Source organism: Peromyscus californicus, unplaced genomic scaffold (genome assembly GCF_007827085.1).
Source record: "Peromyscus californicus insignis strain IS unplaced genomic scaffold, ASM782708v3 Scaffold_5__1_contigs__length_169319896, whole genome shotgun sequence".
Lineage (NCBI taxonomy): Eukaryota > Metazoa > Chordata > Mammalia > Rodentia > Cricetidae > Peromyscus > Peromyscus californicus.
The window spans coordinates 104579691-104593552 of NW_026294573.1; positions in this window are offsets into that span (position 1 = coordinate 104579691).

The following is a 13862-nucleotide window of genomic DNA, read 5'->3' on the forward strand; positions in this document are numbered from 1 at the left end:
AGTTGAAAATGTGCGGCGCGGTGGCGCAGCACTCAGGAAGCAGGTAGATCTCTGAGAGTCCAGTCTGGTCTACAAAGTAAGTTCTAGGACAACTAGGGATGTTACACAGAAAACCCTGTCTCAAAACAAACAAACAAACAAACAGAAAGGGAGTTGAACTTCTGAATTGTAGTGCTGAATTTAGACAGAACAGAACTGTTAGAAATCAAGGATCCTTCTAGAGAATGCAGAGGGCAGCCAATGAGAGACCGGTAATCACTTTGCACCTGGAAATAACAGAGTAGTGGGAAACAGTCTAATAAAATTGTGAGGAGCACACTTTTAAGATCTAAGCAGATTTAGCCCGTGTATTCTCTATTGGCGCTCAATAAATAACCCCTGAACTTAGTAATCTAAACAACACTGGTTATCTCAAAGTTTTTATTCAAGAATCTAGGCACAGCTTAACTGGGTCCTCCAGTTCAGGGTTTCTCAGAAACTTGGACGTGCCAGGTTGACTGGAGTATCTCGGGTCCAAGCTCTTTCCTGTGATTGTTGGCAGACCCCAATTCCTCCAGGGCTTGGAATAACCGCCTCAGCTCCTTGTCATGGAGGCCTGGCCAACATGGCTGCTTGCTTTACCAAAGCATGCAAGCTGAAGCCAAGCATGACATCAGATACCTGTAAGTTCAGCACTTGGGAAGTGGAGGCAGCAGTATCAGGAATTTAAGGCAATCCTTGGCTACACAGTTTGTTCAGTGCGATCCTGAACTACATGGGACCCTGTCTAAAAATCAAATAGAAAAAGAGCAAGGGGTTGGAGAGATGGCTCAGCAGTTAAAAGCGTTTGCTGCTCTTGCAGAGGTTCCCAGCATCCACATTACACAACTGTGTGTAATTCCAGTTACAGGGGATCTGATACCTTTTTTTTTTTGAGTCTACCTGCATTAGACATGCACATGGTACACATGCATACATGCAGGCATATATCCATACACATGAAATAAAAATAATATTAAAAATAATAAAACAAAAAAGAATGGAAGCTGAAGCGTGGAACTGAGAAAGCAATACAGTCTCCTGAAAAATAAGTCATAATCTTTGCTATCCCAATTATAAGAGTGGCAACACCTCATTTTTTAAAGATTTATTAATTCTTTGGGAATTTCACATCATGCACCCCAATTCCACTCATTTCTGAGTCCCTCCATATCCACCCTTCACCCTTGCAGCACCCCACACAAAAGAAAATTTTAAAAAGTATTAATTTAAAAACAAAAAAAAAAACCACTTGGCTCCTCTGTCTTTCCTGCCTCTCCATCACCTCTTCGTTGGTTTTATTGGCATTAGGAGATATAGTGTGTCACTCAGTATACCCCCGTCCAAATAGCTTCACTTGCAAATGTTCACCGCAATGAGATGTTGGTCAAGGCCTCTGGCTTCTGGTACACCATCAATAATGGACCCTCACTGAAACTCCTCTCCGTCATCCTGCTGTTGCCCCAAGTCACGGAGATCCTGCAGCTCTGATTCCACAGGACCAGTCCCTTTGAGCACTCTAGCAGGTCATAGATGGAGTAGATGTTGGTGTGGGCGAACTCAGAGCACTGGATGTGGGCCTGGATGGTAGCTGAGTTGATCAATCTGGGCCTCTGCTGGGACTGCCCCCAAGGGTAAAGCCAACACTCTTTCATCCACACCATGGGGGGGGGGGGGGACAGCTCTTATGTAAACATGGTGAGGGGTGGTGCCATCTCTCCCAGGGCTGGGGTCATGGGGTCAGCACTCCCGTGTGGGTCAGGGCCTGCTCTCCCACTGCAGCAGCCAGAAAGAGGCAGGGCCAGATCTCCCAGGGCCAACAAAGGGTGAGGCCACCTCAACACGGCCCTCAGATTTCAATGCACATGGTTTGCATGGCCCCAGGTGGTAACATGGGCCATTGACACCAATACAGACACCAGCTGCGAAAGGACCATGGACCCAGACACGGCACTTGTCAGCACCTTGGGCCAGATATCACCATTGTCCTGGGGAACAGCAAAGGTCACTCATATCTGCATGGCCCCAGTGGAGGTACAGCCCTCAGACATCGACACGGCTCTAAGTGGCAGCCCAGACCCAGGCATCCATGTGGCCTTTGGTGGCAACACAGGCCACAGACATCAACACAGAACCCAGCTGTGGCAAGACTATGGACCCAGACATGGCCCTGGGCAGCTAAATGTCACCATGGCCCTGGACGGCAGCGCAGGCCACTCAGATCAGCATGGCACGGTGGCAGCCTGGCTCTCAGACATCAACAGAGCAACATGTGGCGGCCCAGACCCCGGGGAATCTGCAGGGTCTTCAGTGGTAACAAGAGCCACGGACATTCACACAGACCCTGGCTGCTGTAGGGCCACGGACCCAGACATGACCCCTGGCATCAGCCCTGGCTGGACATCACCAAGGGCCCAGGTGGCAGCACAGACCACCCACGTCAGCCTCTTCCTCACTGCCTTCGCTTGTTCAGTTCTGTCTCTCTCCACAGCACATGAACCACCCAGCTTCTCTTTCCCATTTCTCCACCATACAGTTGCTCATTGTAATGGCACCCATCCAGCCCCTTGAGATGCCCGGTGGGCCTATGAGTGTCTTCCACCTACCCAGGCTGAACAGGGCCTGGCAGGTCAATTTACTTCATTTTTAATTACATATATGTGTATGTGTGCAAGTGCCCTCAGAAGCCAAAGGATCAATGCCCCTCAAGCTGGAGTTACAGACAGCTGTGCGTCACCCAACATGGATGCAGGGAGCCAAACTTGAGTCCTCTGCAAGAACAGTACATGCTCTTAAGTGCTGAGCCATCCATTTCTCTAGCCCCCAGCCCTCCTTTTTAATATGTTCTGTTTATCAAAAGTGACTAAACAGGGCTGGCAAGATGGCTCAGTGGGTAAAGGTGCTTGCTACCAATGCTAATAACCAGTTTGATCCCTGGGACCCACAAGGTGGAATGAGAAAACTGTCTCCCACTGACCTCCACTTACACGCATGCACGCACGCACGCACGCACGCACGCATGCATTCACACACACTAATAATAAAATGTTGCGCCAGGCGGTGGTGGCGCATGCCTTTAATACCAGCACTCGGGAGGCAGAGGCAGACGGATCTCTGGGAGTTCGAGGCCAGCCTGGTCTCCAAAGCGAGTTCCAGGAAAAGGTGCAAAGCTACACAGAGAAACCCTGTCTCGAAAAACCAAAAAAAAAAAAAAAAATGTTGCCAGGTAGTGGTGGTACACCCGTTTAATCCCAGCACTTGGGAGGCGGAGGCAGGAGGATCTCTGAGTTTGATGCCAGCCTGGTCTATAGAGTGAGTTCCAGGACAGCCGGGGCTACACGGAGAAACCTTGTCTCACAAACAAACAAAAAAGTTAAAAAGAGTTACACAAATACATGAATGTTGTCAGGAGACCAAGTCATTGAAGGGGCAGCTTACATATCTGCCTAATATGCTGGGCATGGTGGATGGTATATGCCTGTGATCCCAATATTTAGGAAATGAAAACAAGAGAATAAAAGTTTGAGCCCAGACCCTGAACTCTATATCAAGGGGAATGGGGGCCAAAAAGGGAAGAAAGGGGGTGGGAGGGAGAGAGGAAGGGAGGGAGGAGGGAGGGAGGCAGATATTGAGATTGCAAGCCCTCCACTGGCTCAAGATGATTTATTATTGCATATGCATTTCACTTGGCCACAACTGAGAATAGACACAGTCCCCAATGCCACATTTTTGGGACAAAAGACTAACAGCAACTATTTGGGTTACGAACAAGCTAAGGCTCTCAGAGGTGGCCTTGGTGAACTGATGATGATGAACAGTAGCCTGCAGCCCAACAACTTGCACCAGCCTCTCAAGCCTTCAGCATCTGTCCTCTGCTCCCGCAGTCTCCGTGGGTACCCAAGCTAGCTTACTTGGACTTTTGCTGCGTCTTTCTTCCTCCTTACTTTTTCTTTCTTTCTTTTTCTTTAGTTTGTTTGTTTGGTTGGTTTTGAGACAGGGTTTCTTTGTGTAACCCTGGCTGGCCCGGAACTAGGCTCTAGACCAGGCTGGTCTTGAAGCATCTTCAGACATTTCTGTAGGGAAGATGGCCTAGTTCAGTGGTTCCCAGCCTTCCTAAAGCTGCAACCCTTTAATGCAGTTCCTCATGTTGTGGTGACCCCCAACCATAAAATTATTTTATTTCTACTTCATTTCTGTAATTTTGCTACTGTTATGAATCATAATGTAAGTATCTGATATGCAGGATATCCGATATGCGACCTCCAAATGGGTCAAAACCCACAGGTTGAGAACCAGTGCTCAGGGGCCAAGCTCTAACCCTTTTGGCTACAAGGAAGCCCTTTCTTGAGTTTCAGTCAACTAGCTGCAGGAGGTCAAACTCCATTGTGATGCTCTTACCACAGGAAGGCACTTAGAGTCCCTCATATTCTGCCTGGACCTGCCCATACCTCATCATGTCAAAACCTCCTGTTGTCAGTCAGTTGGCTGCAGATACTCTCCCTGGGTGAAAATCGTAAGTGAAGTTCTCCAGCACTGGTTTTCGGCAGCTTGTGTCCCTTGGCTTTTGTCAGAGAGCAGTAGCACAGGAGGGAACAGCAGCAGATGGCAGGTACCAGTGTGACAGCTCCTTGTGGAGGCCTGAGGTACCAGGACCCTTAGGCCTACAGTGACAAATGCTACTACTCTTTTTGTAGGCCTGGGGTATAAGGGACCTCTAACAAAATTGTTAGCGCACTTGTGTCGACCTGGGGTGTCAGAATTCATCCCTTCATGCTAGCGAGCAGCTTCCAGGCCTAGGGCACTGGGGAGTCGCTAGTCCTCAGCAGCCGTTCACATTATAGCTCCCAGGTCCAGGGTCCTAAGATTTGTCTACTCCCGAGAGCACTCGGTGGCACTGGCTCCCAAGCCGGGGTGTCTGAGACCCTGTCTCTGGAAGTTACTGTTTCTGCCACTGTCGTTGCTTACGTACTGATGACTGGCACTTGGGGGACTTCACCATGGCCACTGCTCGGGTGGCTCTGCCTCTGCCTCTGGAAAGGCTGCACAGTTCCTCAGCCCTGGAGCCAATCTTATGGCACCATTGCTTCTGTGGATGTCAGAACTGGCTGCTCTACTGTCATGTCTGCAGATGCCACTCTGCTGCAACAGCTTGTGTGTGTGTGTGTGTGTGTGTGTGTGTGTGTGTGTGTGTGTGTGTGTGTGTCCCTAGCTGGCCTGGAACTCATTAGGTAGATCAGGCTAGTCTGGAACTCTAAGAGATCTGCTTGCCTCTGCCTCCCCAGCCCTGGGTTTAAGACTACACCCCATGGTCAATTCCTTTAGTAGCTTCTTTCTTCACATTACCTGCTCAGCCTGCTCCTGAAAGCAGGGAAGGTGGGGCTGGAGAGATGGCTCAGTGGTTAAGAGCACTGGCTGTTCTTCCTGAGGACCCAGGTTCAGTTCCCAGCACCTACATGGCAGTTCATAACTATAACTCCTGTTCCAGGGGATGCTCCTACAAACATATATGCAGGCAAAACACCAATTTACATAAAATACAAATGAATAAGTTATTTTTTAAAAAAGAAAAAAGTAGGGAAGATGGGGGAGCATGAAAAAACATTTGAGGGTTTTCCATTGCAATATCAAGGAGGAAGAACAGGAAGATGCTACCAAGTGACTTACTTTCTTATTTAGCCAGTAAATAAAAACAAAAACAAGGGTTAGTGAGATGGCTCAGCCTTACAACTTGGCTTGCTAACAAGCCTGATGACCTGAGAGCAATCCCTAGAACTCATACACTGAATAGAGAGGACTAATTCCCACAAATTGCCCTCTGATCACACACAATTAATTAATTAAATGTAATTTTAATTTTAAAAATTAATTAAATGAATTTAAAATTTTTGGGTTTTTTTTTTTTTTCAAAACAAAGTTTCTCTGCAACCCTGTAACCCTGACTATCATGGAACTCATTCTGTAGACCAGGTTCCTCAAACTCAGAGATCCACCTGCCTCTGCCTCCCAAGTGCTGGGATTAAAGGCCTGCACCACCACTCCTGGCTAAATTAAAAAAAAAAAACAAAAAAACAACTAACAAAATAAGGCCAGGCATGCTCTATGAGACTGAGGCCAGCCTGGTCTACATAGTGAGTTCTAGGACAGCCAAGACTATAGAGACCTTGTCCAAAAAACAAAAGTATTTGCACTAATCACACCAAACAAAACCTTTGTGCCAAATTGTTTACACTCTTGGCATTGTTCCTTTTCACTAGTTTCAAGAGTCCATCTGCTGGGGTGTGTAGACCAGGCTGGCCTCAGTCTCATAGAGCATGCATCACCATGCATGGCCTTATATTGTTAGGGTTTTTTTTTGTTTTTTTTGTTTTTGCCTGAGTGGAAACTGTTGTATGGGTCCTAAGACTTGTGATAGTAAAAGGTCTGATGCAAACTGTTTGAGACAGTCGTGGCTGGGGCTACACCACAGGAGCCAGGGTAAGCAGCCACAGGTCTTTGGCAGCTTCTTCAAGGTGTCTGTGGAGTGTGTGGAATGCAGGACTAACATAAGGGCATTTTGGGGGGAAAGAGACCAGAGGGTCACTGGGTCTCGCAGGCCAGCCAGCCAAACTGAAAAATGTCAGTGTCTGCTTCGGTAAGAGACACCATCTCAGGGGAATAAGAAGAGAATGACAGAGCAGGACACCTGATGTCTTAGCTTTGTTTCCAGTTGGTGTGATAAAATACAGTGACGAAAGCCATTGAAGGACAGAAGGTTTATTTTAGATCACAGTTCCAAGTAACGGTCCATCATAGCAGGGTAGTCACAGTGGCAGAGGCTTGAGGGAGCTGGTTACGTCCACAACCGAGAACAGGAAACGGAGGATGTGTGTGGGAGGAGTCTGCCCACTTTCTCCATTCTTCTGCAGTTCAGGGCCCCAAGCACAAGGAATTCTGTCACCTACATTCAAGGTGGATCTTCTCGTAATGTAATTAAGAAAACTCCAAAGTAGCTGGACGGCTCGGTGGGTAAAAGGGCTTGCTGCCAATCCTGATGGCTTGGCCAAATCTGGGACTCCCATAGGAGGAAGAGCCAAGTCCTACAAGTCGTCTTCCTAAAAATAATAGAAGCTACCTCTAGGTGGAGCTGTGCTCCTGTCTCCTCCCGGCTCCACCGGAGCGGGAGCCAGACTTGGCTATGAAGGCGAGTTCACCTTAACACAATGTGTTTTCCTTCCCGGCATTCCCTCCTCTAGCACAGCCCCTAAGATCCACCAAAAGGTTCTTCTGGCTCTGCCCACCTTTCTGAGGCCTGACCTAGAAAGGTGTACCCATTTCTTTTTCTTCTCTTCTGTCTTTTTCCGTCAGACACTGGCCGGCCCCTAAGGATGCTTTAAACTCTCTAACTAGTGCTTCGTGCTGCCTTACTTTTTCTTAAGCTCTCCTCTGGTGGGGCTGCCTGCCACCCGGGTTTAAGTGCGCGCTTATCTTCTCCACCCTCCTCTGCGAGGATGCTGCAACCTTTACAGTTTGCCTACCCTGGGACTTTCGTTTTAAACTCTAATAAATTGTGCTTGAGCTTCCATTTGAGTCCATTTTACATTATTTTATTAACGAAACAAAGAACCCTGAGAGAGGAACCCAGTTTTTCTGATATTACTTGATGGCTCTGCTAGGATCCCCCCCAAGATTTTCAGTACTTCTTTCCTGCATTTTATTTGTTATTTATTTATTTATTTATTTATTTATTTATTTATTTATTTATTTAGTTAGTTAGTTAGTTAGTTAGTTAGTTAGTTAGTTAGTTATTGACACAGGGTTTCTTTGTGTAGCCCTGGCTGTCCTGTAACTCACTCTGTAGACCATGCTAGCCTTGAACTCACAGCACCACCACTGCTGGACCTTTCCGGCATTTTAATTGGCAGAGAAAATAATTCTGTTTCTGTATCCCTATTCAGCATCATTGTGCTCAGACTGCCACACAAACACTGGGATTATAGGCAGGCACCACTATGCCTGGCTGTATTCTAATCTTAATTATCTATCCTTGTCTTTTAAAAAAAAGTATATATATTTTATATGTGTATGGGTGTTTTCCATGAATGTATGTCTATGAACTACTTTCATGCAGTGTCCACAGAAGCCAGAAGAGGGTATTGGATCCCTTGAAACTGGAATTGCAGTTTCGCGCTGCCATGTAGGTGCTAACAATCGAACCCAGGTCCTCTGAAAGAACAACCAGTGATCTTATCTGCTGAGCCATCTCTCCAGCCCCTATCTGTCCTTTTCACAGGATGTTGTCTGGAAAGCCTCTTCCTCTCATGTTCATAGAAACTGGTTTATCTAAAAAGAAAACACACACGCTGCTATAGGAGGTTAAGGTGTAGACCAGCTTCAAGAAAAGATAGCGAGCTGGGCGGTGGTGGCGCATGCCTTTAGTCCCAGCACTCAGGAGGCAGAAGCAGGCGGATCTCTGTGAGTTCAAGGCCAGCCTGGGCTACAGAGCGAGATTCAGGACAGGCTCCAAAACTATGCAAAGAAACCCTGTCTCGAAAAAACAAACGAAGAAGAAGAAGAAGAAGAAGAAGAAGAAGAAGAAGAAGAAGAAGAAGAAGAGGGGGAGAGGCTGGAAAGGTCATACTCCTTTGGAGGACCCAAGTTTGGTTTACAGCACTCGTGGGGTGGCTCACAACTCCCTGTAACTCCAGCTCCAGGGATCTGACACTCTCTTCTGGACTCCTCAAGCACCTGGGCTCACGTGCACATACCTACACATATACACATAAAATAAAAATAAATCTTTTTTTTTTTTAAGGAGGAAGAAACAGCTCTGAAGAGAAAGACCCCATTCAGCCGGGAGATTTCCCACCGATTGTTCTATTTTTTTGTGCCCCTATAAAAGCCACTTGCACTTCCTGAGCCCTTGAAGACAAATTCGCACTGGAAATGTCTCCTCCGTTTTCCTCAGGGCCACCTTGCCTAGGCCTCCTTCCCTTCCACTCATTCTTTTCTTGCTGATATTTTGAAACAGAGGCTTGCTATGTATCCCTGGACGACCAAGTACTATGTGCTCCAGACTTGCCTTGAACTTGTGGCAATCTGTGGTGATATATTGTGTACCCCAGTAAAGCTTGCCTGGGGATCAGAGGAGAAAGCCAGCCACTATATTAAACATAGAGGTCAGGCCGGGGTAGCACACGCTTTTAATCCTTTCACTCGGGAGGCAGAGATTCGTCTGGATCTCTGTGAGTTCAAGGCCACACTGGGAACAGAGCCAGGCTTGGTGGCACACACCTTTTATCCCAGCACTTGAGATCTCATGCCTTCGCTACCAAGTATTTGGGAAGCACACACGCCTTTAATCCCAGGAAGTAATATGGCAGGACACAGGTGTGTAAGGTGTGAGGAAACAGGAATTCTCTCTAGAGGCTGAGGATGTCATAGAGGTAAGAACGTAGCTGGCTTGTTCTATTTCTCTGATCTTTCAGCTTTTACCCCAATATCTGGCTCTGTTTTTTTGTTTTTGTTTTTAATTAATAAGACCTTTTTGGGGGGTGGGGTTTGAGACAAGGTTTCTCTGTGTAGTTTTGGTGCTTGTCCTGGATCTCACTCTGTAGCCCAGGCTAGCCTCAAACTCACAGAGATCCTCCTGGCTCTGTCTCCCAAGTGCTGGGATTAAAGGTGTGCACCACCACAGCCTGGCGTAACACGAATCTTAAAAGATATTATTAATGCCCGGCGTTGCTGGCACATGACTTTAACCCCAGCACTCGGGAGGCAGAGCCAGGAGGATCTCTGTGAGTTTGAGGCTAGCCTGATCTACAGAGCGAGTTCCAAGACAGGCACCAAAGCTACACTGAGAAACCCTGTCTCAAGAACAAACAAACAAACAACAACAAAAAAGATTCGGGTTACAACAATCCTCCTACTTCAGCTTCCCAAGTACTGGATTACAGGTGTATGTTACCCTACTCTGCTCCTTTCCCCAGTATCTGACTTCTGGGTTTTTCAGCAGAAGAGAGCAGACCTTATTTTTATAGTTGTTGGATGTTGCTCTGTAGACCAGGCTAGCCTTGAACTCGCAGAGATCTGCCTGGCTCTGCCTCCCTAGTGCTAGGATTAAAGGTGTGCACCACTACTGCCAGGCAGCTTTTCTTAACTTAAATTTTCCCATCCCATCTACCTTTTGCCTCTGGGCTTTACCTTTCTCCATTTCTATATACCTTTCTTTACTTCTTTCTCCGTGGCTTGCTGTGCAGCTGGGTGGCTGGTCCCTGAAGTCCTTCTCCTTATCCTGCTCCTCGATCTTCCTTCTCTCTGCCTGCCAGCCCCACCTGTCCTTTCTCCTGGCCTGCTATTGGCCATTTAGCTTTTTATTAGACCAACTAGGCGTTTTAGACAGGCAAAGTAACATAGTTTCACAGAGTTAAACAAATGCAACACAAAAGAATGCAACACATTTTGCATCATTAAGCAAATATTCCACAGCATAAACAAATGTAACACATCTTTAACTAATATTCTACAACATGATTCCAGTAACAATTTGATGTCATTGTAGTTGAGAACTTAAGTTCATTGAAGATGCCATTAAAGGGATTGAGGTTATAGCTCGATGGTGGAGCATGTGGCTAGAATGGCCAAGGCCCTGGGCGCCATCCATATCCAGAGGAAGAGAGAGGAAAAGAGAGAGAAAGACCTAATTAAACCTCGATTCCTTTTTTTTTTTTTTTTTTTTTTTTTTTTTTTTTTTTTTTTTTTTTTTTTTTTGCTTTTTTGAGACAGGGTTTCTCTGTAAACAGTTTTGGCTGTCCTGGAAATCACTCTGTAGACCGGGTTAGCCTCCCAAATCAGAGATATCTGCCTGCCTCTGTCTCTCAAGTGCTGGGATTTAAGGCGTGTGCCACCATCATGCCCGGTTCACAGGGAACTCTTATCTCCAAAAAGAGGAAAGGGAAGGCCAGAGATTAGGAAAAGATATTTGTAATAGTTTCCTTTGGCAAAAAAAAAAATCATACTTGGAATATATAAAAAGTTTCCTATACGGAACTGCGGAGTTGGCTCATCAGTGGGCTGCTCTTCCCAGATGACCTGAGTTTGATTCCCAGAACTCACAAAGCAACTCACTAATGTCTCTAACTTCAGTTCCAGGGAATCAAACGCCCTCTTCTGGCCTCCAAGGGCATCGTTCACGTGTGGTACACAGACAACCCTGCAAGTGAAACACCCAAACACAGAAAATAAAAACAAATCTTTAAAAATACTTAAGTACCCTGTAGGCGATAGGAAAATTGCATCTCAACTAGGTCAAAAACTGATTGGGCAAAGCATGAAAGAAAACCAATTAAAAAAAAAAAAACAACAGTTGACATTCCCAACAGTCATTGACTTCACTAGAAATCAAGGAAAGAGAATTAAAGCCTTGATGAGCTCCTCCCACATGGACACTAGAAGTAAATTAAAAATATTGCCATCAGGCCGGGCGGTGGTGGTGCACGCCTTTAATCCCAGCACTCGGGAGGCAGTGGCAGGCGTATCCCTGTGAGTTCAAGGCCAGCCTGATCTACAGAGTGAGTTCCAGGAAAGGCGCAAAGCTACACAGAGAAACCCTGTCTCAAACAAACAAACAAACAAACAAACAAACAAACAAACATTGGCATCAAGCCCTGGCACAGGGAAAGGATGGCAAGAATGCAAAGAAACTACATCTCTCATATGTTGCTTTAGGAACTAGAACTGCTACATTTTCTTCAAGAAAATATGTTGGCTGGGGCTGGAGAGATGCCAGGGCAGTTCAGGTGGCTGCTCTTCCAGAGGACCCAGGTTCGATTCCAGCACCCACATGGCTTTTCATGACACTCTGTAATTCCAGTTCCTGGGAATCTAGAAGAAGTTCTGGCCTCTACGAGTACCAGGCACACACATGGTACACAGACATACATACAGGCAAAACACCCATGCACATAAATTGCCAGTACTGCTAATAATACTAATAAAACGTTTTTATTATTTATTTACTTTCAGGTTTTGTTTTTTGTTTTTGTTTGTTTTTGTTTTTGTTTTTTTGAGACAAGGTCTCACCATATAGTCCTGGCTGGCTAGGAACTCACTATGTAGACCAGGCTATGCTTGAACTCATAGAAATCTGCCTGCCTCTGCCTCCCAAGTGCTGGGATTAAAGGCGTGCACCACCAAACATTTTTTAAAAAAAGAAAACATGGCCAGGCTGTGGTGGTACACATCTTTAATCCCAGTACTCGGGAGGCAGAGCCAGGAGGATCTCTGTGAGTTTGAGGCCAGCCTGGGCTACAGAGCAAGATCCAGGACAGGCACCAAAACTACACAGAGAAACCCTGTCTCAGAAAAGAAGAAGAGAAGAATAGGAAGAAGAAGAAGAAGAAGAAGAAGAAGAAGAAGAAGAAGAAGAAGAAGAAGAAGAAGAAGAAGAAGAAGAAGAAAACATGTTGGCAATATCTATGGAGGTTGTGCACACATGCTTTGTGACTCAGCTACTCTGCCCCAAGATATATGTCCAATAGAAATGAATATAGATCAAACAATAACTTTTTTTAGTTGGTTTATCCAGACAGGGGTTCTCTGTGTAACAGCTCTGGCTGTTCTGCAACTAGCTCTACAGACCAGGCTGGCCTCTCAAACTCACAGAGATATGCCTGCCTCTGCCTCCCAAGTGCTGAGATTAAAGGCTTGTTTGTTTGTTTGTTTGTTTGTTTGTTGTTTGAACAGTGAGGATTTTTAAAAATAGTTTTTCTAGTTTTCCTGGGAAGCAGGTATCTGAGATCTTTACATTGCCGTATCAGTACCCTCTGCCTAACTATGTTACAGACTGTATTAGTCCCTTATTGCCGCTATAACAAATCATCACGGTGCCTATGGGACCGCTCAGTGGGTGAAAGTGCTTACTACCTCGCCTGACGACCTGAGTTCAAGCCTTGCGACCTGCATGGTTGAAGGAGAGCACTAACTCCTGCTGTTTGTCCTCTGACTTCTACAGGACAGCCATGGCATGTGTCCCCACACGCATAAACACACACCACAAATAAAATAAATGAAATATTTCAAAAATAATTAAGAACCTTATGCCTAGGGGCTGGAGAGATGTCTCCATGGCTAAAAGCACTGACTGCTCTTCCAGAGGACCTGGGCTCAATTCTCAGCACCCACATGGTACTCACAACTGTCTGTAACTCCAGTTCTAGGGGATCTGACACCCTCACACAGACATACGCTCAGGCAAAACACCAATGCACATAAAATAAAAATAAATTTTTAGAAGAACCGTATGCCTAAACATTACACATTCACCATTTCACAGTTATTCCATTCAGAAATCTGAAAATGGGTCTTATATAGAAAAATCACTATGTTGGCAGATCCATCATGCATGCCTGGCATGTATACGAGTGCTAGGTATTTACACTCTGGTCCCCATGTTTACACAGCAAACACTTGACCCACTGAGCCACTCTGGGGCAGGGTCTTATATAAGCCAGGTTTGTATCAGTTGGTCTAAGCAGCAGAGGCTAGCCTTGAACTCTTTTACCCTCCTGCCTCTGCCTCTATACAGCATTGAGATGACAGGTTTCCAGTACACATTCAGCTCCAAACCGACTAAAGGAGAATCTTAGAATCCAGAAGTGCTGGGCACATATGTAATTCCTGCTCTTGGGAGTCTGAAGCAGAATACAAATTGAGATTCTGTTAAAGGTCATCAATAATCAAGCAAATTTGAAAAGTTGTCACAGCCAAACAGAAGCCTAAGGATACTTCATACAATGTGCAATCCTGGAAGGAATCCTAAGACAGGAAAAAAGAAACTAAGAAAAGCTGTATAAACATCAATGTCAATC